The sequence below is a fragment of the Triticum dicoccoides genome, chromosome 2B, assembly GCF_002162155.2.
Source record: "Triticum dicoccoides isolate Atlit2015 ecotype Zavitan chromosome 2B, WEW_v2.0, whole genome shotgun sequence".
NCBI lineage: Eukaryota > Viridiplantae > Streptophyta > Magnoliopsida > Poales > Poaceae > Triticum > Triticum dicoccoides.
This window is the reverse complement of record NC_041383.1, coordinates 528,888,050-528,906,072: the sequence shown is the minus strand read 5'-3', so window position 1 is coordinate 528,906,072 and position 18,023 is coordinate 528,888,050.

Sequence of the window (18,023 nt, the reverse complement as noted above, 5' to 3'; positions counted from 1 at the left end):
TGAATTTGGGCATTTAAAATTTTATAAAATATTTAAATGCTCAAATAACTCCAAACTAAACTGTTTCATGTTGGAAATAATCCAACTATGGACCAGGAGTAGTTTGGTGATTTTTGGAGTTGCCTAAGTATTTTTTTTAATTCAACAAAGTTGCAGAAGTATTAAAAAAAAAGAAAACAGAAAACAGAAGAAATGGGAAAGGCTTACCTGTCACCCAGCACCCGGCCCACCTGCCGGCCCAGCCCAGCACCGCGCCAGCGAGCTGCTTGCCGGCCAGGCAGGCAGGCAGGTGCTCGACGGCGAGCACCGCATGGGTGCCACGCACCTGCTCGCCGCCTCGCCGCCTCCCTCGCCCGGCTAACGCCGTGAATCGGCCTCCCTCTCTTCCCCGAACCCCCCAGACACCCCCTCTCCTCTCCAGCTCCTCTCCCTCGCTCCCCCACGCCATGGCCGACGCCATCGCCGCCACCCCCTCGCCGTAGCCACGCCCTCCGTCAACCCCACGCCATGGCCGACGCCAACTCCGGCCACCCCGACCCCAACGGACTCCACCAAGAGCTGCGGCTCGACCTCAGCTCCGCTCCGGTGCCCTCCGCGGCTCGTTTGGTTGCCGGAACGGCAAAAATCACTTCCGCCGCCGCGTCGGGCTCGCCGGCGGCTAAACGCCGGTGCAGCCGACCCGGGTTTGACCACGGGTGGGCCCTGGTTGACTCCCCTGAGTCAATGACAGGTGGGGCCCAACCCTGTTAATTAAACAGGTTTAGTTTTAATTAAACTTTAATTAATTTAATCACCCTGACATGCGGGACCCACTGTCAGGTTTGACCTGGACGTGTTCCGTTGACCTGCTGACGTCACACTGACGTCAGGCTGACGCAACAATTGATTTTCTGGAATTATTCTAATATAGGAAATTCCAGAATATAATTTAAACTTCAAAAATCCATAACTTTTATTCTGTAACTCCAAATCAGACAAATTATATATGAAAAATGATCAGAAAAATCCAATCTATCCATCTGTACTATTTTCATGCATGAGTAAACAAGTTAACTTGATGTTTAAAGAAGAACAAGGAAAAAACACTTTAAAGGGCCATGTTTGAGTTTGAAATTTGAATCTTTGATTCAAATTGGTTCAAACCCTTCTGGTCTTAGCTGCATTAGCCCAACACACTCATATTGCTATGTTTCATGCATGCATCATATTGTTGCACATTGTTTGGTAATGGTTGTATATCGGTGTTCTTGCAGCAGGATCTGCCCCCGAGGAGTACCGTGATTACCCTAACGAAGAACCGTATCAGTGCATCGAACCATCAGGCAAGCAACCAACCATTTGATCATATCGATACAATCCCATGTTCTCGCTCCTGCTCTCTTTTACTGCATTAAGACAACGCGTTTCAAACTGCTGTGTGCTACGGTAGTTGAACCCACTTCCTCTGCATGACCTGTCATTGCCACAGTAACTAGATGAAACCCACTAGCATGTGTAGGAGTTGATTGAGCCATATGTATGTGTTGTTCCTACCTTGCTATGCCTGCTATGCTTAGAGTCGTGTCAGGTCTGGTTCATCTGGGTGATGGGCTAGAGTGAAATGATTATGTCGGTAATGAGAGTGGTGTGGTGAACACGATTTGGTAAAGGTATCGATGAGAGGCCATGTAGGAGTACATGGTGGGTTGTTTCATTGAGGCCGACCTTAAGCACTGAGATCTGTATGTGTGATTTAAGATACAGCTACTACCATGCATTGGGCCCTGAAATATGACCCCGCTCGACTTCTTATTCACCCTAGCTCTCTGTCCAGGAGTTGCAAGTAGTTTCTGGTGTTTGTAGCCTACTGGAGGCCGTGGACAGCGCTGACCGTAGGGGTGGGCTGTGATGCGGTAGGTACGTGGCCGGGTGTACCAAATACCCGTTAGGTATCTCGGGAACCCTGTTCACATCGTTCGGGGCCGTATGGGAAACCTCGGCCGGACTCCCTGCGGATGGAACCTGGATAGGCGATAAACCTGGACTGGAGGCTTAGGTGATTAGGTAGGTCGTGGCCGACACCCACGTTGGGCTTCCGCTTGAAGGTTGCCGAGTACATGTCGTGTAAACGACGGTAAGAGGTGAGAGCGTGTATGAAGAAGTACACCCCTGCAGGGTTATCATGATCTATTCGAATAGCCGCGTCCGCGATAAAGGACTACTTGGTTGCCTATACAGTTCATAGACAAGTAAATGGAAACTGCTAAAAGCCTCAAGATAAGTGTGAGTGCCGAGGATGGCTCTTCCGTAGGGAGACGGAGGTGGATCCTCGGTAGGGTATTTAAGTGGTGAGTAATGGACTCGTGTGCGCAAAACCATTTCAAGTTGGAGTCTCGTAGGTTAGCCTAGCCAAGAGTCAAAGCTGGCTTGCTGCAATAACCCCACCAACCCTTCTTGATAATATGCATGTATGTAGGTTCTGATGTAAGTCTTGCTGAGTACCTTTGTACTCATGTTGCTATAATTTACATTTTACAGAAGACGCTGCAACCCCTTCTGATGGGTTCTACGTAGACGTTGACATCAACGAGTAGGCTAAAGGCCCAGGTGGTGATCCTGAGCTTGTGAAGGACCACGTAGTATAGCAAGGCTTTCCAAGCCTCTTTTATCTTTCTAGTTGTCTGTACTCAGACAAGTTACTTCCGCTGCTGGTTTGTATGACTGTATGACCTAAATGCTGGGTCGTGAGACCCGTACCTTTGTGTATGTTATGTATGGCTCTCTGAGCCTTAAATAAAGTACTTGTGTCGTAGAGTCATGTTGTGATGCCTTGTTGTATTTGCACATATCGAGCATATTGTGTGTATGATTGAAATGCTTGGTATGTGTGGGATCTGACTATCTAGTTGTTTATCTTTAGTAGCCTCTCTTACCGGGAAATGTCTCCTAGTGTTACCGCTGAGCCATGGTAGCTTGCTACTGCTCTGGAACACTTAGGTTGGCCGGCATGTGTCCTTCTTCGTTCCGGTGTCTGTCCCTTCGGGGAAATGTCACGCATTGAGTACCGGAGTCCTGTTAGCCCGCTACAGCCCGGTTTACCGGAGTCCTGCTAGCCCAGTGCTACAGCCCGGACCCACTTGCTGATGACCGACACGTTTGAAGCTGGGTCATGGATGCCTGTCCCTGTAAGTCTGTGCCACTTTGGGTTTACGACTAGTCATGTCAGCCCGGGCTCCTTATCATATGGATGCTAGCGACACTATCATATACGTGAGCCAAAAGGCGCAAACGGTCCCGGGCAAAGGTAAGACGACACCCGTGGGGATACCGTGCGTGAGGCCGCAAAGTGATATGAGGTGTTACCGGCTAGATCGATGTGACATTGAGTCGGGGTCCTGACAGCGTTGGCATCAGAGCCGGACTGCCTGTAGGTTCTCCAAGCCAAACTGGTCGATGTTGAGTCTAGAAATTCTTTAGTTATATGTAGGGGAATTGTTTGTGGGTTGGAACGTAAGGCTCTTTTTACTCCTTTATCTTATGACATTCTGATTTGAGTCAGTCTATTCTTCCACCGGGGGTTAAGGAATTAGGATCTATTCTCTCTATCAGGATCACGTGTTACTAATCAGTAGTACCTTATAAGTTTGATGAATACAAGCCTAGTTCAATTCTACTACCACATTATGTTGCTAGGATGGACTCAGAACTTGATATGATGATGATGAGTGTGTATGTAATCCTTTGTCAAATGTCTCAAAATCCTTCTTGAGCATTTACAGCTGTTATGCTGCCGAAATTTTGCTAGAAATTCTAATGCCTTTGCATTATGATTGTGCTTTCAGATGGCCACTCGCGACCTCAATCAAGTGGTTTGCCTGACTCGATGCCTAGATGTACCCGGCCATACTGCCATGTTGGTCAGGGTAATGACTGAGGCTGGATACCGTTGGTATCCTGAGTACATGGTCGAAGAGCAATTCCGAGACTTTAATCAAAGCCAGTATCTCTGCACTGTCAGGATATTTCCATCTTATCCTGGGTCCACCGAGCCCCTTCACTGCTCCTATGGACTCGGGGTTACTATTGAGATGGCTGTGCAGGACGCCGCCTACTCTATGATGACCATCATGCGAGTCAGATCTGGTCTATTTCGGGACTCTGATTTTCCGGTATATGCCAGGATCACTTCCGGGAGCGCAAGGGTATCTTCAGGCTATCTATGCTGACCCCACTCAAGAGGACTCACGGACTCGCACCACTGCTGAGATGCTCGAGGATAAGGACCGTGAAAATCGGGCCTTGAGGTTAGAGCTCTTCAATACCCGTGCTGACCACTGGGCCACATTGACTCGGTTTGCACCGGCGGTGCAAGCTGGATATTCGGATATTCCAGGCTATGGAGGTGACTTCTACGAGGACTACTATGGATCGGTCTGAGTTAGTGGTAGTATCACTAGTTCGCACTATCTGTGTCGTCTATCGTCCCGCGTGACTCGTGGGATATGACCTAGTTTGTACTCTTTCCGGAGGTGTAGAAAAATAATGTATAGGAGCTTGGGATGCCTCCGATGAGATGTAATCCTCTTTTCACCGTAATAGTACTTTGTTTGGTCTTGTACTAAACCCTGTATGGTGTGTATGACGATGGAATAAAGAAGCAGTCTCTGTATCTACCATGTCATACGGATGATCATCTTGCATTTCGAGTTATTCCTTACATGTTGTATCCTATGTCGGAATTTTATCATTCTGACTAAATCATTGTCTTGTTTACCTAGGATGGTCAACACGCGCACTAACCCTGCTCCTCAAGAGCAGGCCGAAGGCAGCGAAGTCAGGAATGCAAATCTGCCTCATCATCCTTCCCTAGCCGAGGTTATGATGGAAGCTGAGAGAAACAAGCGGGAGACCAATCGTTTGTTGGAGCGTATTGAACAGAACACAGCACACCATCAGAGGACTAACGTGGTGTCACTCAGTGATTTTATCAAATTACATCCACCCACGTTCCACCACTCCGTCGAGCCTCTCGACGCTGATGACTGGCTTCGCAGTATCTCTCACAAGCTGCGTTCCGCGCTAGTAGCTGAGGCTGACAAGGTCACCTTTGCTGCATATCATCTTGAAGGCTCCGCCAGTCTATGGTGGGAGAATTATGGAGCTATGCGCCCAGCGGGCCATGTCACTACTTGGGCTGAATTCAGTGAGGCTTTCCGTGAACATCACATTCCGGAGGGTCTCATGGACCGTAAACATGAGGAATTTTGCAATTTCACCCAAGGCCGACTCTCTGTGGATGCTTACAGCAGGGAGTTTGGTAACCTCGCACGATATGCAACTGAGGAAGTTTCTACTGATGCCAAGAAGCAAGCAAGGTTCCGTAAGGGACTTAGTCCTGAGCTTCGCCGCGACCTCCGTCTGCATGAGTGCACGTCTTTTCAGAAGCTTGTTAACAAGGCCATCAGTGCTGAAACTGGTCAGACTGATTATGACGCAACACGCAAGCATGGCCGTGACATGGGTTCCTCATCCGGTGCTGGTCCTCAGAAGCGCCGCGTGTGGGTGCCCAACACCGCCCTGCCACCCAGGTTCACACCGAGGTCATCTTTCCAGGCGCCTCGCCCTGTTCAACAGTCTGCTCCAGCCAAGCCCTATGGGGGTCCAACCAACAATGCTCCTCCACGTACCAGTTCCGTGACTTGTTTCAAGTGTGGGGAATCTGGTCACTATATGCGTGAGTGTCCCCAGACCAACCCCAACCAATCTGCTAAAGCTGTTGGCCGTGGCAAGCCGACAGGGAAAGTGTTCCACGCCAAGCCGGCCACCGCTACACGTGGCCATGTCAACTGTATCTCTGCCGAAGAAGCTCAAGAGGATCCCAACGTCGTTCTCGGTACGCTCCTTGTTAATTGCCACCCGGCATCTGTTCTTTTCGATACAGGAGCCTCTCATTCATTTATATCCGAGAACTATGCTCGTTTGCATAACACCACATTCTGTGACATGCCATCCACTATGGAAATTTCTACTCCCGGTTCTAGATGGCAGACCTCCAGGGTAAGTTATGGAAATGAAATCCAAGTCGACAGACTTGTTTTCCTTGCATCTTTGATAGCTCTCAAATTTTCAGATATTAATATCATTTTGGGTATGGACTGGATGTCAGCTCATCATGCCAAAATTGATTGCTTCTCTAGGACTGTTCAACTCACTCATCCTTCGGGGAAGATAGTCAATGTCTTGACCCGATTAGCCAAGCGACAATTATATTCTCTTAACGCCAGCCCTTTGCCAGACCTTGAGGACGTTCCGGTAGTCCGTGACTTCCCGGATGTCTTCCCAGAGGAATTGCCAGGTGTTCCACCTGACAGGGATGTTGAGTTCGTAATAGACCTCATTCCAGGAACCGTTCCGATTGCTAGAAGACCCTATAATATGGCACCACTAGAACTAGCCGAGCTTAAGAAACAACTCGATGAGTCCTTGAAAAAGGGTTTCATCCCACCTAGTTCATCTCCGTGGGCTTGCCCCGTCCTCTTCGTCAAGAAGAAGGATGGTACGGACCGGATGGTTGTAGATTATCAACCTGTCAATTTGGTCACAATCAAGAACAAATATCCGCTCCCTAGGATCAACGACCTGTACGATCAGCTCGCTGGATCCTCAGTCTTCTCCAAGATGGATTTGAGGTTGGGCTACCATCAAATCAAAATCAGAAACGGGGACATCCCTAAAACGGCCTTTGTTACTCGTTATGGCCAATACGAGTACACCGTCATGTCTTTCGGTTTAACCAACGCTCCAGCCACCTTTTCTCGGTTAATGAACTCAATCTTCATGGAGTATTTGGATAAATTCGTCGTAGTTTATCTCGATGATATACTCATCTACTCCAAGAACGAGGAAGAACATGCCGAACATCTAAGGCTAGTGTTGAAGAAACTTCGAGAGCATCGCCTTTATGCCAAATTCTCTAAATGTGAATTTTGGTTGTCAGAAGTGACCTATCTGGGTCATGTAATATCTGGTAAAGGTATTGCTGTTAACCCTGAGCGAGTTCAAGCCGTCCTTAATTGGACTCCACCTGAATCGGTCAAGCAAGTTCGGAGTTTTCTGGGCTTAGCGAGCTATTGTCGTCGCTTTGTCGAAAACTTCTCCAAAGTTGCCAAACCTCTAACCGAACTCCTCAAGAAAGATAAGAAGTTTGAATGGACTCCACAGTGTGAGCACAGCTTTCAGGAACTGAAAAGACGCCTGACTTCTGCTCCCATACTGGTACCGCCAGACTTCTCCAAGGACTTTGTTATCTACTGCGACGCCTCGCGACAAGGACTAGGTTGCATTCTCATGCAAGATCGACACGTAATTGCCTACGCTTCATGGCAATTGCACCCACATGAGGAGAATTATCCTACTCATGATCTAGAGCTTGCAGCCGTAGTCTATGCACTTAAGACCTGGTGACATTACCTCCTCGGTAACCGTTGTGAAATATTCACTGATCACCAAAGTCTGAAGTACATTTTCACCCAACCGGATTTGAATCTCAGGCAAAGACGTTGGGTTGAGTTGATCACATATTTCGACTTAGGAATAACTTACACCCCAGGGAAAGCCAACGTCATGGCTGATGCGCTAAGTCGTAAGTCTTACTGTAACAACCTAATGCTACAACAAAGTCAACCGCTTCTCCATGAGGAATTTCGGAAGCTTAACCTTCACATTGTTCCTCAAGGTTTTCTTTCCACCTTGGTGGCAAAACCTACCCTTACGGATCAGATCATCAAAGCACAGAAGGTAGATCCGGGAATTTCCCGCATCAAGAGGAACATCAAGAAAGGAATTGCGAATTGTTTCTCCATTACTGATCAAGGGGTCGTATACTTCGGGAATCGATTAGTGGTTCCCAAGGTGCGAAACCTGAGGCGATTGATCCTTAAGGAGGCTCATGAATCTCCTCTCACCATTCATCCTGGTAGTACTAAGATGTATCAGGACCTACGCCAGAGGTTCTGGTGGACTAGGATGAAGAGAGAAATTGCTCAGTATATTGCTAATTGCGACGTTTGTCGTCGTATAAAAGCAGAGCATCAACGGCCTGCTGGCACCCTTCAACCCTTAGCTATTCCTGAATGGAAATGGGATAAAATTGGTATGGATTTCATTACCGGTTTTCCCAGGACCAAGAGAGGGAATAATGCTATCTTCGTCGTTGTCGATCGTCTTTCCAAAGTAGCCCATTTCCTACCTGTTCGTGAGAGTATAACCGCTAGTCAATTGGCAGACTTATACATCTCCCGGATAGTGTCTCTCCATGGTGTTCCTTTGGAAATTAATTCGGATCGAGGAAGTCTTTTCACCTCTCGATTTTGGGAAAGTTTCCAAAATGCTATGGGAACCCGTCTCTCCTTTAGCACCGCTTTCCACCCGCAGTCGAGTGGTCAAGTGGAACGCGTCAACCAGATTCTAGAAGACATGCTTCGAGCCTCTGTTATCTCATTCGGAATGGATTGGGAGAAGTGCCTTCCATTTGCCGAATTCGCTTACAACAATAGCTATCAATCTAGCTTGGGTAAAGCCCCTTTTGAAGTTCTCTATGGATGACGGTGTCGAACACCCCTTAACTGGTCAGAGACCGGGGAAAGACAATTCTTTGGCCCGGATATGATTCAGGAAGCAGAAGAGCAAGTTCGCATCGTTCGTGAAAAGTTGAAAACAGCCCAATCTCGTCAAAAGAGTCAATATGACCGAAAACATAAGGCTATGACCTTCGAGGTTGACGAGAAGGCTTACCTTCGGGTTACCCCTCTGAAGGGAACCCATCGTTTCGGTATCAAAGGCAAATTGGCTCCTCGTTACATTGGACCTTTTCGCATTCTCACCAAACAAGGAGAAGTTGCCTACCAGTTGGAACTACCTCCGCACCTCTCCCGAGTCCACGATGTCTTCCACGTTTCTCAACTCAGGCGTTGCTTCTCGGATCCTATCCGTGGAGTGGACTACGAAACGCTTGATCTCCAAGATAATCTTACATATCGAGAGTACCCCATTCGTATCCTCGATCAGGCCGAGCGTACCACTCAACGTCATAATATCAAGTTTCTCAAAGTTCAATGGTCGCACCATTCTGAGGATGAAGCAACTTGGGAAAGGGAGGATCATCTTCGACTTGAGTATCCCGCCTTCTTTCCGGAGGAACCCAAATCTCGGGACGAGATTCTTTTGAGTGGGGGTGAGTTGTCACATCCTAGTTAGCCATGCATTAGAGTGTTGCATCATGTTTACTCTTTCATAAGAAACCTGAAATGGGGATGACAGAACCCCCAGTCCCCTCTGAAACCAATTAGGGTTTACTAAAAACTTTTTCAATGAACCTGAAATGCCCTTCTAAAATGCCCATCATTTTTGTCTTGGTTCAGAACCTCTGCCAAAAGTGGTGCACATTTTCCTAGGCCATCCTAGGGTTTTTGAATTAAATCATAAGTATTTGAATTTGGGCATTTAAAATTTTATAAAATATTTAAATGCTCAAATAACTCCAAACTAAAATGTTTCATGTTGGAAATAATCCAACTATGGACCAGGAGTAGTTTGGTGATTTTTGGAGTTGCCTAAGTATTTTATTTAATTCAACAAAGTTGCAGAAGTATTAAAAAAAAGAAAACAGAAAACAGAAGAAATGGGAAAGGCTTACCTGTCGCCCAGCACCCGGCCCACCTGCCGGCCCAGCCCAGCACCGCGCCAGCGAGCTGCTTGCCGGCCAGGCAGGCAGGCAGGTGCTCGACGGCGAGCACCGCATGGGTGCCACGCACCTGCTCGCCGCCTCCCTCGCCCGGCTAACGCCGTGAATCAGCCTCCCTCTCTTCCCCGAACCCCCCAGACACCCCCTCTCCTCTCCAGCTCCTCTCCCTCGCTCCCCCACGCCATGGCCGACGCCATCGCCACCACCCCCTCGCCATAGCCACACCCTCCGTCAACCCCACGCCATGGCCGACGCCAACTCCGGCCACCCCAACCCCAACGGACTCCACCAAGAGCTGCGGCTCGACCTCAGCTCTGCTCCGGTGCCCTCCGCGGCTCGTTTGGTTGCCGGAACGGCAAAAATCACTTCCACCGCCGCGTCGGGCTCGCCGGCGGCTAAACGCCGGTGCAGCCGACCCGGGTTTGACCACGGGTGGGCCCTGGTTGACTCCCCTGAGTCAATGACAGGTGGGGCCCAGCCCTGTTAATTAAACAGGTTTAGTTTTAATTAAACTTTAATTAATTTAATCACCTTGACATGCGGGACCCACTGTCAGGTTTGACCCGGACGTGTTCCGTTGACCTGCTGACGTCACACTGACGTCAGGCTGACGCAATAATTGATTTTCTGGAATTATTCTAATATAGGAAATTCCAGAATATAATTTAAACTTCAAAAATCCATAACTTTTATTCTGTAACTCCAAATCAGACAAATTATATATGAAAAATGATCAGAAAAATCCAATCTATCCATCTGTACTATTTTCATGCATGACTAAACAAGTTTACTTGATGTTTAAAGCAGAACAAGGAAAAACACTTTAAAGGGCCATGTTTGAGTTTGAAATTTGAATCTTTGATTCAAATTGGTTCAAACCCTTCTGGTCTTAGCTGCATTAGCCCAACACACTCATATTGCTATGTTTCATGCATGCATCATATTGTTGCACATTGTTTGGTAATGGTTGTATATCGGTGTTCTTGCGGCAGGATCTACCCCCGAGGAGTACCGTGATTACCCTAACGAAGAACCGTATCAGTGCATCGAACCATCAGGCAAGCAACCAACCATTTGATCATATCGATACAATCCCATGTTCTCGCTCCTGCTCTCTTTTACTGCATTAAGACAACGCGTTTCAAACTGCTGTGTGCTACGGTAGTTGAACCCACTTCCTCTGCCTGACCTGTCATTGCCACAGTAACTAGATGAAACCCACTAGCATGTGTAGGAGTTGATTGAGCCATATGTATGTGTTGTTCCTACCTTGCTATGCCTGCTATGCTTAGAGTCGTGTCAGGTCTGGTTCATCTAGGGATGGGCTAGAGTGAAATGATTATGTCGGTAATGAGAGTGGTGTGGTGAACACGATTTGGTAAAGGTATCGATGAGAGGCCATGTAGGAGTACATGGTGGGTTGTTTCATTGAAGCCGACCTTAAGCACTGAGATCTGTATGTGTGATTTAAGAATCAGCTACTACCATGCATTGGGCCCGAAACCAATGGACCCTCTCGGCTTCTTATTCACCCTAGTTCTCCGTCCAGGAGTTGCAAGTAGTTTCTGGTGTTTGTAGCCTACTGGAGGCCGTGGACAGCGCTGACCGTAGGGGTGGGCTGTGATGCGGTAGGTACGTGGCCGGGTGTACTGAATACCCGTTAGGTATCTCGGGAACCCTGTTCACATCGTTCGGGGCCGTATGGGAAACCTCGGCCGGACTCCCTGCGGATGGAACCTGGATAGGCGATAAACCTGGACTGGAGGCTTAGGTGATTAGGTAGGTCGTGGCCGACACCCACGTTGGGCTTCCGCTTGAAGGTTGCCGAGTACATGTCGTGTAAACGACGGTAAGAGGTGAGAGCGTGTATGAAGAAGTACACCCCTGCAGGGTTATCATGATCTATTCGAATAGCCGCGTCCGCGGTAAAGGACTACTTGGTTGCCTATACAGTTCATAGACAAGTAAATGGAAACTGCTAAAAGCCTCAAGATAAGTGTGAGTGCCGAGGATGGCTCTTCCGTAGGGAGACGGAGGTGGATCCTCGGTAGGGTATTTAAGTGGTGAGTAATGGACTCGTGTGCGCAAAACCATTTCAAGTTGGAGTCTCGTAGGTTAGCCTAGCCAAGAGTCAAAGCTGGCTTGCTGCAATAACCCCACCAACCCTTCTTGATAATATGCATGTATGTAGGTTCTGATGTAAGTCTTGCTGAGTACCTTTGTACTCATGTTGCTATAATTTACATTTTACAAAAGACGCTGCAACCCCTTCTGATGGGTTCTACGTAGACGTTGACATCAACGAGTAGGCTAAAGGCCCAGGTGGTGATCCTGAGCTTGTGAAGGACCACGTAGTATAGCTAGGCTTTCCAAGCCTCTTTTATCTTTCTAGTTGTCTGTACTCAGACAAGTTACTTCCGCTGCTAGTTTGTATGACTGTATGACTTAAATGCTGGGTCGTGAGACCCGTACCTTTGTGTATGTTATGTATGGCTCTCTGAGCCTTAAATAAAGTACTTGTGTCGTAGAGTCATGTTGTGATGCCTTGTTGTATTTGCACATATCGAGCATATTGTGTGTATGATTGAAATGCTTGGTATGTGTGGGATCTGACTATCTAGTTGTTTATCTTTAGTAGCCTCTCTTACCGGGAAATGTCTCCTAGTGTTACCGCTGAGCCATGGTAGCTTGCTACTGCTCTGGAACACTTAGGTTGGCCGGCATGTGTCCTTCTTTGTTCCGGTGTCTGTCCCTTCGGGGAAATGTCACGCATTGAGTACCGGAGTCCTGTTAGCCCGCTACAGCCCGGTTTACCGGAGTCCTGCTAGCCCAGTGCTACAGCCCGGACCCACTTGCTGATGACCGACACGTTCGAAGCTGGTTCATGGATGCCTGTCCCTGTAAGTCTGTGCCACTTTGGGTTTACGACTAGTCATGTCAGCCCGGGCTCCTTATCATATGGATGCTAGCGACACTATCATATACGTGAGCCAAAAGGCGCAAACGGTCCCGGGCAAAGGTAAGACGACACCCGTGGGGATACCGTGCGTGAGGCCGCAAAGTGATATGAGGTGTTACCGGCTAGATCGATGTGACATCGAGTCGGGGTCCTGACAAGATAGATCGAGACGCCTCATAGGTCTTTCACAAAGCACATACCTTGATAAGATTTTGAAGAGGTTCAAAATGGATCAGTCCAAGAAGGGGTTCTTGCCTATGATACAAGGTGTGAGACTGAGCTCGGCTCAGTCACCGACCACGGCAAAAGATAAAGAAGAGATGAGTGTCATCCCCTATGATTTAGCCATAGGATCTGTTATGTATGCCATGCTGTGTACCAGACCTGATGTAAACCTTGCCGTAAGTTTGGTAGCAAGATACCAAAGTAATCCCGGCAAGGAACACTGGACAGCGGTCAAGAATATCCTGAAGGACCTGAAAAGGACGAAGGACATGTTTCTCGTTTATGGAGGAGACGAAGAGCTCGTCGTAAAGGGTTACGTCGACGCTAGCTTCGACTCAGATCTGGATGACTCTAAGTCACAAACCGGATACGTGTATATGTTGAATGGTGGAGCAGTAAGCTGGTGCAGCTGCAAGCAGAGCGTCGTGGCGGGATCTACATGTGAAGCGGAGTACATGGCAGCCTCGAAGGCAGCGCATGAAGCGATTTGGGTGAAGGAGTTCATCACTGACCTAGGAGTCATACCCAATGCGTCAGGGCCGATCAAACTCTTCTGTGACAACACTGGAGCTATTGCCCTCGCCAAGGAGCCCAGGTTTCACAAGAAGACCAGGCACATCAAGCGTCGTTTCAACTCCATCCGTGAAAATGTTCAAGATGGAGACATAGAGATTTGCAAAGTGCACACGGATCTGAATGTCGCAGATCCGCTGACTAAACCTCTCTCGCGTGCAAAACATGATCAACACCAGAACTCTATGGGTGTTCGATTCATCACAATGTAACTAGATTGGTGACTCTAGTGCAAGTGGGAGACTGTTGGAAATATGCCCTAGAGGCAATAATAAAAGTATTATTATATTTCAATGTTCATGATAAATGTCTTTTATTCATGCTATAACTGTATTATCCGGAAATCGTAATACACGTGTGAATACTTAGACCTCAATATGTCCCTAGTGAGCCTCTAGTTGACTAGTTCGTTGTGATCAACAGATAGTCATGATTTCCTGGCTATGGACATTGGATGTCGTTGATAACGGGATCACATCATTAGGAGAATTATGTGATGGACAAGACCCAATCATAAGCATAGCATAAAAGATCGTGTAGTTCGTTTTGCTAGAGCTTTGCCAATGTCAAGTATCTCTTCCTTCGACCATGAGATCGTGTAACTCCTGGATACTGTAGGTGTGCCTTGGGTGTATCAAACGTTACAACGTAACTGGGTAACTATAAAGGTGCATTACAGGTATCTCCGAAAGTAGCTGTTGGGTTGACACGGATCGAGACTGGGATTTGTCACTCCGTATGACGGAGAGGTATCTCTGGGCCCACTCGGTAATGCATCATCATAATGAGCTCAATGTGGCCAAGGTGTTGGACACGGGATCATGCATTACGGTACGAGTAAAGTGACTTGCCGGTAACGAGACTGAACAAGGTATTGGGATACCAACGATCGAGTCTCGGGCAAGTAACGTACCGATTGACAAAGGGAATTGCATACAGGGTTTGATCGAATCCTCGACATAGTGGTTCATCCGATGACAACATCGAGGAGCATGTGGGAGCCATCATGGGTATCCAGATCCCGCTGTTGGTTATTGACCTGAGAGCGTCTCGGTCATGTCTGCATGTCTCCCGAACCCGTAGGGTCTACACACTTAAGGTTCGGTGACGCTAGGGTTATTAGGAAGACAAGTATGTGACTACCGAATGTTGTTCGGAGTCCCGGATGGGATCCTGGACGTCACGAGGAGCTCCGAAAGGGTCCGAAGGTAAAGATTTATATATGGGAAGTCGTCAAACGGACACCGGGAAGTTTCGGGGTCATACCGGTATTGTACCGGGGCCACCGGAAGGGTTCTGGGGGTCCACCGGGAGGGGCCACCCCTCCCGGGGGGCCACTTGGGCTGCGTGGGGCAGGGAGCCAGCCCCTGGTGGGCTGGCCGCACCCCCTCCCTTGGGCCCTTGCGCCTAGGGTTGAGGGGGGGAACCCTAGAGGGGGCGCCCCCTTGGCTTGGGGGGCAAGCCACCCTCTCCCCCTCTCCCCTTGGCCGCCGCACCCCCCCTAGATGGGTTCTAGGGGGCCGGCCCCCTTCTCCCTTCCCCCTATAAATAGAGGGGTGAGGGGAGGGCAGCCGGACCACCCTCCAAGGCGCAGCCCTCCCCTCCCCAACACCTCTCCTCCTCCGTTGTGTGCTTGGCGAAGCCCTGTCGGAGTACTGCCTCTCCACCATCACCACACCGTCGTGCTGCCGGTGGAGCTGTCTTCCTCAACCTCTCCTTCCCCCTTGCTGGATCAAGAAGGAGGAGACGTCTCCCGTCCCGTACGTGTGTTGAACGCGGAGGTGCTGTCCGTTCAGCACTTGGTCATCGGTGATTCGAATCACGTCGAGTACGACTCCATCATCACCTTGCAAGCTTCCGCACGTGATCTACAAGTGGTATGTAGATGCAAACTCTCTCCCTTGACTCGTTGCTTAGATGAACTCATAGATGGATCTTGGTGAAACCGTAGGAAAAATTTTAATTTTCTGCAACGTTCCCCAACACTTGCGATTGCGCACGTTCTAATGGAACACACTGATCACGGCGGCGGGATGAACATCGGGGATGTTGTACTACACCCGATTGAATCTTTGGATGTACTTGGGCAGGTTTTCCCCTTCCTTCTGGGGGATGATGTGCAAATCACTCGCCTGTCCATGAGCTTGGTGACCTCCGGTAAAGGCGCCAACAAACTCATGGCACAGATCCGCCCAAGAAGAGATGGAATCCATCGGCAAGTGCATCAACCATGACATAACATTAGGCTTGAGTGCCAACGGGAAGTAGTTGGCAAGCACCTTATCGTCGCGGGCCCCAGCAGCTTGCATCGCGATGGTGTCGATGCTGAGGAACTCTGACGGGTGAGTCTTGCCATTGTACTTCTCGCCAACGTCGACCTTGAATGTACGGTGGGAGGGCCACTGGAACTGCCGCAGCTCATGGGTGAAAAGCCGGACAACCCACCTCGTAAGGTAGGCCACCGTAGCCTCCTGGCGCTGGGTGGTCCATAGAGGGACCTGCCCGCCTGTCCGACTGGTGGCGCGCGTCTGTCGGCACTCGATCGTAGTTCGAGCGTCCTCATGAGCCTGCTCCCGAAGGACTTGACGCTGATCGCGGTTGGTTCGTGGGTCGGACGACGCGATGGAAATATCATCACAAGCGTCGCCGCGACGGACCGACGCTCGGGGCAGTCGGGATGGAGGTGGGGAATGCACCGTGACCGCATCGCCACCGCCATGGCCTGCGCTGGCACGCGGTAGCCCGGTGGAGCGACGGCCTACGGGTCCCACTGGCCGCACCTCGTCGTTGTTGGTGATGCCGACGAGGCTCCGGACGGTGGCCCTCCATTCGTCCAGCTTCTCCGCAGTGGGAGGAAAATTGAGGAGCATCTGCACGTGCTAGGGCTTCCGCTGGCGTGGGTGGCGGCGAAAGCTGGGTGGACCGCGATGCGCCTCGACTCCTAACCATGTCAGAAGGAGCTGCATCACAGCTCCGCAGCCGTTCGCCACCTCCATCAGCACCTCAGCGCGCATGCTGGCCCTCTTCTTCATGTGATAGGCGCACGGGGCTCTTCCCAGGGCGGCGCGCAGGGTCACCGGCAGGGTGACGCTGCTCATCACGCACAACCTGAGAGGAGCGTGCCGTGGGCGCCAGTATTGGTGTCTTGGAGGCCGCCGTGCCGCCGCCTGGCAAGACAGCGGCGCCCCTGAAGGGCCTCGCGCCGCCTGCGGGGGGCCCGACTCCGTCTCTGGAGCCCGCGGCTGGTAGCTCGTCGCCTGGCGCGCGAACGGTGCCACTCGCCAGGCCTGAACCGCCAGGGTGATGTGGATGTTCGCGGGCCGCGCCACGGGTTCTCTCCGCGACTGGCCCGCTATAGGTCCGCACCGGTGCTGGCAACTTGTTCCCGGACGAACCGATCGCCGTGGTCGCCTTCTTCTTAGGAGCCATGGCGATGAAGAATAGCTAGGCCAATTGCTAGACCAGATTCTCACAACAGCGCCCCTACCTGGCGCGCCAAAGATGTCGGTGGAAAAAGACACCTATGGGATCACTGTAATCCCTTCTACGGTTGCGAGGCACGGAGATCATGAGAAGAGCGGGACTAGTAGACAACACAGAGGGATTTACCCAGGTTCGGGCCGCAAAGATGCGTAAAACCCTACGATCCTGCTTTGGTGGATGTACTTAGTGTTCTTGAGCTCTTGCACTAGCTCTGGGTGCCATGGGGAAAGAGCCGAATCCTTTCTCTGTGTGCCATTGGCCTCCTTTTATAGGCGAAAGGGGCTACCACAGTGGCACATAGGAGGTGGAAAGTGCTACAGCGTTGCGAGTTTATCGCTAGTATTACAGGACAAGACGCATTTAATGCGAGGCTTAGGTGTCCCTTCGCTTTATCGGGGACGGGGGCAAGGCCCGTCCCGTCCGTCGCCGCCCCTCCTCGCTTCAACACGCGCCCTGGCTAGTGATGCATGCGGTGCCATGTAGTCAGGCAGGCAGTTGAGGTGGCGCGGTGGTGGAGCCTCCATGAAGGATTGCATGCTGCCACGCAGGTGCCTGCCCAGCTGGTTGGGTCAGCAGCTGCATGTGAACGACGGTGAGGACTTGGCTGGTGCGGGCCTAGCAGTGGCCTTGCCGGTGCGCTTGGCGAGGGCCTTGTTGGGTGGCCCGGGAAGGGTATTGCCGGGTGGCCCAGGAAGGGTCTTGCCGTTGCACACTGACCTCCCCGGCAAGGATCTTGTCGGGGGTCTTGTGGGTTTCTTCGGTGAGGATGGTTGGCTTCCTATCCTCATTTGACCTTGAGCATTCTATGTCTTCACAAAGATCTGCATGCCACCACGGAGGTGCCTCCCGAGCCTTGTCCCAATGCATCTGTTTAGCGTTGGTGGGCTCAAGGGTGGCTCGCTCGGTTGGCGTGGGCGAGATGCCCCGGCAAGGGTCTTGCCGGGGCTGCTGAGGCCGCTTCGGCAAGGGTCCTTGCTGGGGGAACCTGCTACGCCTATCTGATCTTTGTGGCCTTGGTCCTTGTCGTTGCTCTGTTTGTCCTTGTGGCTTTGGCCTTTCTCC